Source organism: Diabrotica virgifera, chromosome 10 (genome assembly GCF_917563875.1).
Source record: "Diabrotica virgifera virgifera chromosome 10, PGI_DIABVI_V3a".
Lineage (NCBI taxonomy): Eukaryota > Metazoa > Arthropoda > Insecta > Coleoptera > Chrysomelidae > Diabrotica > Diabrotica virgifera.
In genome coordinates, this window is record NC_065452.1 from 15,529,730 (window position 1) to 15,544,718 (window position 14,989).

Here is a 14,989-nt window from a genome sequence, read left to right on the forward strand (position 1 = left end):
TAGACGTCTTTTGTAGGTGATTTTAAATACGTAAGATTAATGACGTTAAAATTACGTTTAAAAAACGTTTTCGTTTCAGACAGTTTAAGTCTGACGTCACAAAATTGGGAGGAGCTTGTTTGTATTACTCCAAACAATTTCGTTAAATAATTTTCATAAGAAATTTCTCATTTATTGTTTACGTGGTTTGTGTCTTGTCTGATAAAATAAGACTTTTCATTTAGATATTTAGTTGAAGAAACGTGTTAATTAAGAGATTTGTATTCGTTTTTGCTCAGTGAGTTAGTTTAATGAAGTATTCTTCTTGACAACTGTTTGAGGTTATGTTTATTTTCTGTTAATGAACTATGTGTTATCGAGTAATTTGTTAATAAATTATTTATTAGTTTGTATGTTTTTCAGTTTTCACACAGTAAGTAGGTATACTTATATAAATAGTGAAAATAGTGAAGAGCTGGTACAATCATGCATAATCAATGCTAGATTGCTTCTAATGCACAAGCGATCTTAAAATGGTAGTATATCTTCGACACATGGGACGTAGACCTATAGGTTTCATGTTACCTATTTTTTATACTACCTATTTTGAAACATCTGAGAGAGGTCACTTTTTGAAAGTATTAAAGACGTGATTTTACCGACGTATAAAAGTCGTCACCCTTTAGACGTTTCAAAATCGTCACAATTATGACGTCAAATCGATGAGACAAATACACGTGATTTTCAACGTCGATATTACGTCATCGAAACACGTCAATTGTTCATTTTATGACGTGTTATCTACGTTATAAAAACGTCGTTTGGTTGTCTGGGATGTAGTTTTATCTGCGAATGGGTTAATTGTAAATTGTAATAAATAAAAATTTTGTGTGAATCAATAAAAAACTGGTTTGTTTGAAAATAAATGTAGTACAAGTGTGTTCATATTATTTATTTTCATGCTTAGATAAAAACTAAATGTATTGTAACACAACCTTTCGTATATCTTCCTCCTCCATTGAAATTGTTAACAGAATTAATAAATTTGCAGAATTTGCTAACAAGAATTGTCCCTCCATTCTTTTTTTAATAAGCCTCTTCGTCCTTAGCCTTCCTAGTATTTGGTTGTGGCTCTAAAATTGCATTTGTTTCACTGAGAGCATCTAAAATGTCTCTCAATCATTATTTCGTTTGACATAGCCATACTCATAGAAATAATTTTATCTGTATTGATGGTATTATCAGAGAACAACGAACACATGGTCATGGTGTTATCATCTACAAATAGGGCTTCCATGTCTTCAAAGTGCTCCCAACCAACAGTACCTTATGCTGCTTTGTTTTCTTTTACTGTTTTAAAGTGAGCCTTCTCATTTCAGAATGTTTTATCGAATACAGGTTCAGATAATATATTGTAACCATGCAAAATAATTATTTTTTCCCTTTATAGGATGCCAGCTGAAATAAGCTGAAAATTTGTTAATAGCTTAACAGTGTCTAGTCGGACAAACTTTGATGTATGGGAACACTGGAACAGGGGAAGATTTAATTGTGGAACGTGTCATCCTGACAAGTTTATGATTGTAAAACTAGCAGGTTGTTTTTAAGTTTATGCAATAGCAAACTTTTAATAATATATGAAAAAATTTTTGTCTGAAAAATATGTTGGGCATTTTAATAAGTCCGACACATAGAACATGTCAGAGGATAGGAACTATATTGGTGGTAAATAGCAGTCTGATTTTTGCATGAGAGTTTAATGAAAGCGTAACAAATCAATTAAAAGTTCTGTCTGACACAATACATGGGATGTTTTCATAGTCTGACGTTCGAAACCTGTAACCTGTTCCACAATTAAAACTTCCCGTTCCAGTGTTCCTGTACATCAAAGTTTGTCCGACTAGACACCGTTAAGCTAATAACAAATTTTCAGCTTGTTATTAATAAACTTTCTTTTGGTACGCAGGATCCAGGCCTATTAACTGTTTGTGTGTGTGTGAGTGTGAGTGTGTGTGTGTGTGTGTGTGTGTGTGTGTGTGTGTGTGTGTGTGAGTGTGAGTGTGTGTGTGTGTGTGTGTGTGTGTGTGTGTGTGTGTGTGTGTGTGTGTGTGTGTGTGTGTGTGTGTGTGTGTGTGTGTGTGTGTGTGTGTGTGTGTGTGTGTGTGTGTGTGTGTGTGTGTGTGTGTGTGTGTGTGTGTGTGTGTGTGTGTGTGTGTGTGTGTGTGTGTGTGTGTGTGTGTGTGTGTGTGTGTGTGTGTGTGTGTGTGTGTGTGTGTGTGTGTGTGTGTGTGTGTGTGTGTGTGTGTGTGTGTGTGTGTGTGTGTGTGTGTGTGTGTGTGTGTGTGTGTGTGTGTGTGTGTGTGTGTGTGTGTGTGTGTGTGTGTGTGTGTGTGTGTGTGTGTGTGTGTGTGTGTGTGTGTGTGTGTGTGTGTGTGTGTGTGTGTGTGTGTGTGTGTGTGTGTGTGTGTGTGTGTGTGTGTGTGTGTGTGTGTGTGTGTGTGTGTGTGTGTGTGTGTGTGTGTGTGTGTGTGTGTGTGTGTGTGTGTGTGTGTGTGTGTGTGTGTGTGTGTGTGTGTGTGTGTGTGTGTGTGTGTGTGTGTGTGTGTGTGTGTGTGTGTGTGTGTGTGTGTGTGTGTGTGTGTGTGTGTGTGTGTGTGTGTGTGTGTGTGTGTGTGTGTGTGTGTGTGTGTGTGTGTGTGTGTGTGTGTGTGTGTGTGTGTGTGTGTGTGTGTGTGTGTGTGTGTGTGTGTGTGTGTGTGTGTGTGTGTGTGTGTGTGTGTGTGTGTGTGTGTGTGTGTGTGTGTGTGTGTGTGTGTGTGTGTGTGTGTGTGTGTGTGTGTGTGTGTGTGTGTGTGTGTGTGTGTGTGTGTGTGTGTGTGTGTGTGTGTGTGTGTGTGTGTGTGTGTGTGTGTGTGTGTGTGTGTGTGTGTGTGTGTGTGTGTGTGTGTGTGTGTGTGTGTGTGTGTGTGTGAGTGTGTGTGTGTGTTTGGCATCAGACAAAGTCTATTTGCCACAGACTATAAGTAATGTAAGAAAGATCAAATGTCTACTTTCGTCCTAATCACAAAATTAACTAATATGTCATAGACTCTTTTATCAAATGAAGCAAGGAGTGCTGAAATATTTACTGGAAGAGGAAATTTTATATTATTTAATTCCGTCATTAGTCCCAATGTTTCAAGTGTATATTTAGTGCAGTCGAAAAATATATGGTTTAAGTCACCTATCGACATATTATTGCAAGAACATAAAGGCGAATCTATTATATTTATTTTGTGTAAGTGTGCCGGGAAACGACCATGATGTAATTTCAACCTAGTAATGATTGAAGAATATCGTCTGGATACAGGGAAGGTGAGATGAGGAATGTTCTTTGGCAAATCTCTATGTATCCTATATTAGTGACTTTGCGATTTTATTAACTGTTTAACTCAAGCAGATTCCAATTTACCAGCGAATATAAATCTCATTCAAAATTCGGCATATCTATCTAGGTACTCCTCATTAACTAAATGAAATCTTACCAGAATAATAAACATTTACTACCAGAACAAGAAAATTTTGATAATAAATTAAAGATTCAGTCAGCTATAGAAATGTTTCAACTAATAAAATGCAAAGGGCCTAGCCGGGTAAGATGATGAAAAGTGCCCCCAACTCGATTCGAATTCCATATGTCACCGTTTAGCATATATAGTGAAACTAACTTTCTGAAATTTTTAGCCCCCTAGGTGGTCATGTGACCCACCTAGAGCCTAATTAAGCTTTTTAGATTTTTATTTTTTATCTCAGCTGCATCGAGAACAAGCGAAAAACTTTAAATAAAAAATTTGTAAGAGTTAAAAAGTTCTGTGCGAAAAATTTTTTTTTTAATTTTTGGCGGGAAATTTAAATTTTAGAAGGATTTTAAAATTTTAAATGAGTATAAAAAAATAACTAAGACATTCGTTTTCACGAAAAAAATATATAACGTGTATTTTTGCATAATATTTCACCCCGAATTTTCTCAAATTTTTAAAATTGGTGAAACGCACCTTCAAAAATAAAAAACTGCATTTTTTTGTTTTTTTTTTCGTTTTTTGATACAATTTTATACGTATTTTTCAAAAAAGGTAACCGTCACTGGAGCAGGTAAAAAATTTAAAAAGAATTGGGGTTTGCTTAATAAAAATTTTTTGTAACACCATCCATTTTCAGGATACAAGGCGTTGAAGAAAACAAAATTTTACACATTTTTTACGATTTTGCCGAAACTACTGGCAACATTGTAATTAAACTTGGCGGGTTTTAAGAGGTAGTTATTGTGCATGTTTTGACATACAATTAAGGATTTGGTATTCTTTATTGGCGCGCTTAGGGGTAATGGTCTGAAATTTTCAAAGAAAATAAGATAGTACGCCACTGACATATTTCAAATTAACAATCATTTTTAAATTCCTCATTCAATTTGCGATAAAAAAACTATCTTATCATTTTTTCATACGAGGCGCCGTTTTGCTGCAAAAAATAAAATATCTTAACGCTTCCAAAGTATTCGAATTAGTTTTTATAATGGACGTACGAGTTTACGTATGTAGATGTAGAAACTACTAATAGAAGTTCGAATACTTTGTAAGGGTTAAGATATTTTATTTTTTGAATAAAAATGGCGCATCGTATGAAAAAATAGGAAGATAGATTTTTTGTCACAAATTAAACGAGGAATTCAAGAAGGATTGTTAATTTGAAATATGTCAGTGGCGTACTATCTTTTTTCTTTAAAAAGTTCAGACTATTACCTGTAAACGCGCCAATGATAAATATAAAATTCTTAATTGTATGTCAAAAAATGCACAACTACCTCTTAAAACTCGCCAAATTTTATTACAATGTTGCCAGTAGTTTCGGCAAAATCGTAAAAAATGTGTAAAATTTTGTTTTCTTCAACGTGTGTATTGAAAATGGATGGGATTACAAAAAATTTTTATTAAGCAAACCCCAATTATTTTTCAGTTTCTTACCTATTCTAGTGACGGTATTACCTTTTTTGAAAAATATGTATAAAATTATATCAAAAAAACGAAAAAAAAACGAAAAAATGCGGTTTTTTATTTTTAAAGGTGCGTTTCACCGATTTTAAAAATTTGAAAAAATTCAGGGTGAAACATTATGCAAAAATACACGTTATATATTTTTTTCGTGAAAACGAATGTCGTAGTTATTTTTTTATACTCATTTAAAATTTTAAAATCGTTCTAAAATTTAAATTTCCCGCCAAAAATTAAAAAAAAAATTTTCGCACAGAACTTTTTAAATCTTACAAATTTTTTATTTAAAGTTTTTTGCTAGTTCTCGATGCGGCTGAGAAAAAAGAAAGTAAAAACCTAAAAAGCCTAATCAGGCTCTAGGTGGGTCACATGACCACCTAGGGGCTAAAAATTTCAGAAAGTTAGTTTCACTATATATGCTAAACGGTGACCTATATGGAATTCGAATTGAGTTATGGGCACTTTTCATCATCTTACCCGGCTAGGCCCTTTAGAAGATTAAAATTTGATACAGAAAATATTCGATTGGCGAACCTTGTATTTTACACAATTTTCTAATATAGAAGGCAATGTTCTGGATAAATCCAATATTGAGTAGGTATACTAAATGAAGAAATTAATAATATAACGGTGGGTGGAAAAGAACAATTTTTTTTTATTTAGCTAATGCCTTGAAAACTTATAATGGCCATTGGCATGGTAGGTACGGTAAATTTTTGCAGTTAGGTACCTAGTGTCATGTGTAGTGTGTGTGTTAAGTAAGTGTCTTGTTACTTTGCAAAGTCGACGTCATTGTCTTTGCAAAGAGACGCTATTTGTATCCAAACGCCTGCGGTCCCTCCGGTGAGTAAATAAAAAATTTGAAATAACTAATATTGAGTATTATGGTATAGGTGTATGTACCTACCTACCTACCTATATTAAATTGAATTTTATTGTAGGTAAATATTAATTATAAATAGTACCTAATCAATACCAATTTTTATAAAATTTGTGAATTAATTAAAAACTGGATTGTTGGAAAATAAATGAGGTAGGTACCTACAGATATTGTGTTAATATTTCTAATAACTATAATTAATAAAAATAAAAAAAACACATAAATATTTGTAACTTAATTTAGATAATAACTATATACTATTGTGTTTTCAATTTATCAATCAAAAGCAAAATGAAAATTAAATTAAATTTTTTTTAAATAACGCGGGCACATAAATTTGATACACCCTGTATATTGAGCTGTAAATATTTATTAGAATTTAGTTTGGATGTAAGTGGATTTCTCTTTTAATGAGCTTTCCGATGAACCATTAAAGACTTTTGTGAATAATTAAAGTGAATAGGACGATGTATTTAGATTTAAAATGGAAATAGATTGTTTATTACGAGAACTATAGAATCCACAGGTAGATGTAATTATCACTTTCTGGGAAAGTGGTTTAAAAAGAAAGTTTGGAATTTTAATATTTGTTTCAACCCGAGTAAATGTTGTAGAGTTTCCCCGAAAGTAATTAAGGATGGTCGGAATAATTTTGAAAATGACTGTTGTTTGTCGAATGGAAAAGATTGTTTCTGATTCTTGGCAAGTTGGAAGGGGAAAAGTGGTTTGAATGATTGAGAGAGTTTGAAAAAGAAGTCAGTATGTTATTTGGCAGCGCTGAGGAGCGGTCGACGTTTTGGTGGATAAGTAGTTAGCAAATACCAGTGGTTGTTTGATAGTGGAGAATAGTGTTGAAAAGTGGAACGAGAGACAGATCAAATTGAGACGAAATACCTCTTTGATTCTGTATTATTGTGAGAAGGAGAGCAGATAATTTTTGGAGTTTTGTTTGAATCGAGTACGTGTCAAAAGAGGCCCGGCTTGTTGGAGAATTGGTGCTGGTATGCTGATAGTTTTGAAGCTGGAGAACGGAGAGGGCTTTGATGAGTAGCCTTTAACATAGTCAACGAGGGAGAGCTGTTTTGGGTCACGAGAAGACATCAGAGTGAGTGAAGCAAAAGGTCAGTCAACTTATGTGAAAGATATTTTTATGTTCGGAAACTAAAATTTTGAGTAAAAGGCATATGAATTAAAATTCCAATATTTCTAAAAGTAAATAGGAAGTATAGCTAATCTTGCGAATACATAAATTTGTTTTGTTTTAGTTTGTTTTACCAAAGTCATCGGGAACAAACCGATAAATTGTTTTTTTTTTAACTATAATAAATTTAAGGGGTAAAGATTTCATTCGGACATCTGTGTCCACAGGTTTTAGATTTGATAGATTTTAGAGTATTGATTTTGACAAATAAAAGACAATTCTGTATGTTTATTTTAATATTTTGCTTTATTTCTTTTCCCTATTTTATCCCGATTAGGATCAACTAAGAGATACTGAACCCACGAGAGAAGATAAGTATAACGTGAGATAATTTAGATTTTTTTTTAATATCGTAAAAAGGCACCCTGAGATTTTTTATTAATTTTTATGTATGATTTGCGACAATTAAATAATTAATCAGATAAATAATAATTAATATAAAATTAATAAGAAGCAGATCATAACAATACATACATATTATTAATACTAAAATAACAACTACAAGTATTTACAATAAATTACATACAATAATTATTGTATTTAAATTCCATTTCAATTAAATTGGCCATTTTCCTTTGAACTTAATTTTAAAGTTGGCGGGATTCAGCTATCACAGCACAACAAATTTAAGGCTGAATAAAATGGCGACCGCTTCCAATCCGAGTAATTCAGCGCACCGTTCACTAGTAAAAGAGCTTCCAAGCCGCCTGCAAGCAGCCTCCAAGCTCTCTGTCTGGTGAACGCACCCAATAACCTTCCCTTCTGAAACCACCGTTAGGTTCCTTGACTTAGTCTTTCGGCATCTTTATAAAATACCGCTACCTTACATAAAAACTAAACTAGGTCGGTTCTTTTTTTTGGAGTTCCATTTTTTAAGTAGGGATATCTCCCCACTTTTTTAGAGGGAAAGATCGCAAAGATTGCGAAGAGAAGGACTTATCGGCTGAGTAGCTGGAAGTAGAGACGTGTGTCTCTAGTACCTCATATCTTATCTACCATATACCTTATCTGCAATATATCTTGGGAGTGAGAAGTCACTCTATGATCTTATGATCTTATCTGAGTGGTATTCACTCGCTTATCGTATCTGTATTTGGATCTAACACCCGATTAGATTCAAATTACCATATAACTTCAGTGCTTGCTTACTAGTTAAAGTAAATATAGAGTCAGTGCAATTTAAGAGGTAGAGTAACTGTAAGTGTCTTAATTATACTACCTACAACTATTTCCAAAAATAGAGCCATCTATGGGCTATCTACCTCAAAAATATCTTCATCTGTGGTTAAGGCTAACCTCGGATGTAATCTCATCAGCGATTTCATTAATAGAATTTTTTATTCATTACATAAGAACTTTTCATTGTCAAACCTTAAGTACAAACATTCACTAATTCATTAATAGCTGTGCGATTGGCTTTTTGTTTATAAAACCAAGTGCGGGGTGATTTTTGATCTTTGAACAGTAAACGTTTGTCAACTTTGTATGCTTTGCATTTAATTTTATTATATCTTTGTACTTTATATTTTCTATCAATCATTAAATTTACCATATCAGTTATCTCGAGATAAGCCCTAAAACAGTAAAGAGAGATTTTTCATGATAGATGCTTGATTTGATTTTTTTTAATTCATAACCAGGCTCTCTTTACTGTGTTTTTAATTGTGCATGTTTTTGTCATAATATGATACTTGTATTTATTCTATCCTAATTATTGTCTATTTCTAACTGTACACAACAACACGTTAATTGTTGGTGCAGTTTTGATTGGTGTATATTGTTTTCTCTTTATTTCTTGTGTTTTTTTGGGATTCACCCTTCTGGTGAACCATTTGTACAATATATTGTTTTTTGTTTATGTCACGAGTTTTATTTATCTACTCCGAATAAGTTCCCTGATAAGAGATTACCTCTAAATATTTACTAATTAACTGTCTATATCTTTTCTTGTATTTGGTCTCAGAACCTCATTATCTTTCCTTACCTACCTGTTTTCGTTTCTTAATTTTCCCCTTGCAACCCCAAAAAGTTAAGTGGCGCCCTGTATCTCTTCTCTTATCTTAGGTAATTTGACCTATCTATCTTTTTATCTGTTTCTCTCTCTTCTCTAATCTACCTTCTTTTGTCTTATCTTTACCTATTTCTTCTATTGACTCCCTTCCACGTTCCAAAAGCTAGTTTCGAACCCACGACTCGCTTTCCACCTACCATCTGGCTGCCGTCGCAGTGTCTCCATTGGTGACCTTTCTAGCACCATCCAAAAAAAAGGTTTCCGAGGTTACAATCTCATTATTAAATGAATTTAGTGCTATCATTTGCTTACTATCTTACTACTTACCAAGTAAGTTTTACTGTATTTAAGTGCCTATTTTGTAAGATTATTAATAAACTTACAAATATAAAACTGTTGAAAATTTAATTATTTAGTACCAACGGAATTCTCAGTATATGAAACATCTCAAGAATATTTATTTTCCTTCAAGTCCTCTAAAATGTTCCATCACATTATACCGTTCATTTGGAATAAGAGAGTTACATCTCAAAATGTTAAAGTTTTTTTTATTGCATCGATACCTTCCAAATAATGACTTCTACTATGGAAAAAATAGTTACATGTGTAAGTACACTAGTCTCCGAGAGATGGCAGATGTAACTCTTTGGTTTTCCCCTAACTTCTTCTACAGAACGTTATTCGCTTTAGAGAATACAGTTAGGTATATCTTGGAATATAATAGACAAAAATAAGTTAATTTAATTAAATGGGTGATTCATTTTGGAATATAGAGTTATAAGTAAAAATACAAATATGTACAACCATTTTTCTTAAAAATTATAACACTAAAAGTGAACAGTATGTTCTGATAGAAGGATACTTTCTTAGTTGTAACTTTTTTTTGGATAATTCATCATAAAATAGAAGAAATATAATGTGCGTAAAAAGTTTTGTGAAATGTAACCTTATTCTTCAAAGTTATTTTGTTATAGGTATGTGAATTATCTTTTTTTGCATTGGGTAAATTATTATAAATTAAACTGTAGTATTATTTAAGGACTAATTTAATTTAACAACAAATGCTTGTTGTTTTTAATAGAGAAACGCAATGTTTTCCTGAATACCATTTAAGTTTTCACAAAAATTTGTAAAGAGAAACAATTATTACTATTATTGCTTTATGTTTCATTTTGTGTTGTATACGGGATACGATTTTAATGTTTTATTAATAAGTTTTATTAAATCATAATTGATATAATGGCATTTTTAATAATACTTTATTAAAACAATTCCTAAAATGTAACGTTATGAGCAAACATAGTGTCTTAAGGAGATCATATTTCTTTATTCAAGAAGGTTATATCTAAGTTTTTTCTAAACCTGATCTCTTAAAAAATGCCAGAGAGCGATAAAAAGCTCAGAAATCTATCATACTCAATCATTAAATATGTATTAAATCCTATAATATCAATAAACACTGCACAAAATAAATAAAATAAACTAATATGAATCTTAAAACCTTTTAACTATTTATAATGGGAAATAAGCAAGGGCGGCTCTGGCAGGGAGGCGCTAGGGGCACTGCCCTCCCGCTAGCTCACTTAATGTAGTAGATATTTCATACAATTTATTTTGAATGAATCTTTCTTTATTTAAAAAGCTAATAAATATTCAGTCGATGCGACGAGATGCTGCAAAAAGTATACAAATACTAAATACGTAATTTAACACTGTTCACCCGCACCATTGATTAAAAACTACTACACAGTGTAGTTTTTAATCAATGCCCGCACCCGATGATGGGCTCGTTTTCGAGCGACCGCGGTCACTGTTGTCAAGTTAGAAAAATATTGGGCGGTAGATGATGACTTGCCGTGTGCGAAAAAAGAAATATCCTCAGATTCAGGTAGTAACTGGCAACGTTACGGTATTTGCCTTAGCAATCGGTATCGCATCAACATACTTCACTCCGGACACAGCCCGAGCTTAGTTTTCGGTCTGTTAACTAAGTGTACAATTCTTAATTCTGAACTCATTATTGTTAATATCCGATAATTCGATATGGCAACAAATATTAATAGTGTAGGTACACTTTATTAAGGCAAAAATACTTTGGACTTCGAAAATTTTTTAAATACAAAACAATTAGGACCTTCTAGACCAAAATTGGACATAATTCAGTCGGGACAAAGTGATAATAGAACTTTTAATCCAAAATGCAATGAGAAACATTATTTGTTAGCAGATTGGTTATATCGCTTCTCACTTCTATTGTTTTAAGTGTTTATTGTTTTCAGCACAAGTGGGCGAAGCTTGGACTATCCGGGGTGTAAACGATAAAGCATATCTCAGGGAAATTTAAAAAACAGCGTTAGCTCCAAACATATTCTACTATTGTGTTGATTGCCAATTATTAGGGTCAATAAATATTCAATCACAGTTAGACTCGGCTTTTAGAAGATCAATAAAGGAACATAACGAAATAAGAGGTCACGATGAAAGTTTGACATCTACGAATCCTGGAGTATTTCGGAGACTTATCAACTTAATGGAAGAAGTTAACACTATGTGGCAAAAACATTTAACCAAAAACAATACAACCTTTTTGGAAACTTCAAAAATTATTTAAAACGAACTGCTATTGTTTCCGATATTGTTTCCAATATTTCTAGTCTTTTGTTGGCTCTTCTCATGTTGACTCTTTTGAGCATAAAATGGTAAAACTCTTTTTTACTAACTTAATTGTTAATAATTTCGTATTTGCCGCTCAAAATAAAAGTGCCCCACCGTTATTTTTACTCACGAGCCGCCACTGGAAATAAGCCACAATATTATTAAAAAATGATTTTTATTAACGTTTCGACGCCCAAATCGGGTGCCGTTGTCAAAGTACAAAATACTACTAACATAAACAAAAATGTTGTTGCTTAGTAAAAAAATTCTTCTAATAATTTATTTAATTTGACTCATTTATATCGGCAATTCAGATACATATAATACATTTTAAAGTAGAAGACTTTAAAATGATATTGCCAATATTTATGAGTTGCGTTCCTGGGACGACTTTAAAAAATGCCACAAGAAAATAGCTTCTGAACAACCTTAAAACCTTTCTACTGAAAAAGTGAAAATTCATAGTTATAACCCTCTTCTTCCAAATGAACGATATATGAATCTATAAAAAAGTTAGTGGTTGAATGTTTTGGGAACATTATAGACTTAAGTCGACTTTACATTACATGATTTATCATGTGATTTGTCATATGATTTGATCATGGAGTGAAATTTACATGTTTACACTGTGTGATTTGTCATATGATTTTGCATTGTTTATACGGCTCGTTTTGTCATAAGCATTGTCATGCGGCTCGTCATGGGAAAAATCATATGACAAATCACATGATAAATCATGTAGTGTAAAATCGACTTTAGTCCTGATGAGATGCCACATGCGCCTCGAGATGAATGGTGAGCAGCGCGTCGAGATGACTGGCGAGCAGCGAGTCTTCACTATATCCTTTCCCTAAGGGCCAAACCAGACGGGCCACTCTGCAGCGCTACTCTGTCGATCCACAAAGCAGCTTCCGATGATTGACCGTGGGTTCTTATGTGAAGTGGACGTCGCACCCCAGACGAGCGACTGTGGCCAGCCACAGTCGCCGAGCCTCACTGCTAGTGGCAAAACCCATTCAGACGGACCACTTTTGTAGCCGCCACAAATATTGAACGAGAGTTTACACGGTGAGCACGTAAAATGAATTTTGATTCCGATAGATTTTTAATTGAATTCCAAAACAGACTGGCTATTAGGGATACAAGAACCCGAGGGTATAGTTATAGGGCATTGAAAGGACAAGCGTGGGACGAGATCTCTGAATTATTTATTCCTAATTTTAAAGAAGGTAGCCCTATCGAAAAGAATAAATCCGGTAAGCAATATTTTCTCTATTTATATTTACATTTTATTATACATTCTGACGAGAAAGAAGACTTTCCTCGTCTGAATCCATCACTGAACTGAACAAAACAAATACTCACAATCTTGTTTGTTTATTTATGTTAAATAGTGGTCTCCTTAAAAACAGGACGTCGTTCACTCAGTTGTAATGGGAATCTTACTATTTGTGTGTGTGTTTTTTGTGTTGAAAATTGTATCAAACTATTTTACGGCTGATGTACTGGTTACTGGTTCATTTTTTATGTGCTTCTTTCTGTGATGTGATATAGCTGCTTTTGTCTGGTTATTTTTAATTCCATTTATGGAGTTTATTGGTATTTTTTCAAAAGGGTAGAAATTTTATAAAATATTTAAAACTATGGAGTTTACAAACACTGACTTTGACGAACACACTTTTTTAAAAGATTATTAGCCGATAAGTTTTTAATCATTTGAACAACCTTACTATTATTTCTCACTCATTACATTAAACGCCGCACCCTTCCAAACGATCCACTTCGCAGCGTAGTCGCCGGCGCTAGAAAATCGCCTGTTTCAGCCACTTGGATCCACAGAGTAGCGTTGCAGGGTGGCGCGTCTGGTTTGGCCCTTAGAGTAGGAAATTTTACTCTTTGACGAGTAAAATTCACGACTCTAAGACAGAAACCATTCATACTGACTTTATTTTTATTTCATAGGTGGCAGCAATGTACTACTTAATATTTAAAAAAATGCGGTTCGTTTAAAATAATAAATATTTTTCGAGAAATGTGTAAAGAAATGTGTATCAAAGAAATATGAAGAAATAATGTGTATAACTGTTAAAACTTTATTATATCCTCCGCTTGTTACTAATGTAGGTATATGTAACTTCAAATCTATCAAGAAGATAGATGTCTCAGAAATACTATTCAGTTTGATAACTTTCAAATACCTGCATCATGAGCAGCTGTATCATATTATATACATCCCTTTTCAACAACTAAATACGATAGATAATATTAAATTCTATGTTCTTCATATTCATACCTATTCCTCCAATGTGGGAGGTATGGATGGAATATCTGAATATGGACTGGTGTGGTAAGCCTTGTAGACCCTTCGGAAAGTTCAAATACGATAAGCGCTTGCGTGTACTAGGGTGGGGTATATACCTACTTCACCACTATTCTAGCAGTCTGTGAACGGAGCCGGGCGGGTGTGAGAATTTATATTATCGAATTCGTATAATCCCTATTAAATTAAAAATAACTCTAAATACAACATTAGTCCGTAATTTGGTGTTGATGTTAAGATTCCTCCTATAAGCCTTGAGAATTCTACATAGAAGAACATCGAATAACAAAGCAATATGTGTTGGCTGAATTCTAACCTATACATTCTTCCAGTGACAGAATGGCAGATTAGGGCTCTTGTAACCATTGAATTATTGTGATATGGACTAGATTTTTAAGTTCCTGTTCAATACCACAGAAAAATATCTTATGCATATATAGACTGGTATCTGTAGTTAGTGAAAAAGTGAAAATAATTTGCTGTTGCCTGATTGAACTGTCATGTAAAAAGTAAACAACTGACCAATGTAAAGGTAAGGTAACTCCTTAATTTTCATTTTTAAGTGAATCATACTATTTTTTTTATTGTCTTCCACAGTATTTGTGCTATAAGTGTTGTTTTTGTTTTGTTTATGTCATTAAATTGAGAAAGCAGGTAAAATTCTTGACATTTAGGAATTCAACTTTGGGTTGTGTTTTGCATATGTTTTGTTCTCGGCTATTCCTATTGCTACTTCCGTACTTTTTGTATTAATTAGTGGTGGAACAGATAAAAAATAGTTATATATTTGTGCAAAATATATTTATATAAACATTATTTTGGTGTAAGCATTGCATGAAGGCATTCAGGTTTTTCCGCGGTGTTGCCACATACGCAGTTTTGCCATTTAATCTGGAAATTAATAGAAAATCCACCC

At 33.2% G+C, this 14,989-nt stretch overlaps 1 protein-coding gene across 1 annotated transcript in view; it reads left to right on the plus strand.

Annotated features, from left to right (window-relative positions):
* The first annotated feature begins 14,196 nt into the window (after positions 1-14,196).
* LOC114333243 (plexin-A4) overlaps positions 14,197-14,989 on the plus strand; it is a 933,823-nt gene continuing 933,030 nt past the window's right edge. The window contains exon 1 of the mRNA XM_050663388.1: positions 14,197-14,605. The gene's annotated coding sequence lies outside the window, so the exon portion shown is untranslated. The remainder of the gene's footprint in view (positions 14,606-14,989) is intronic.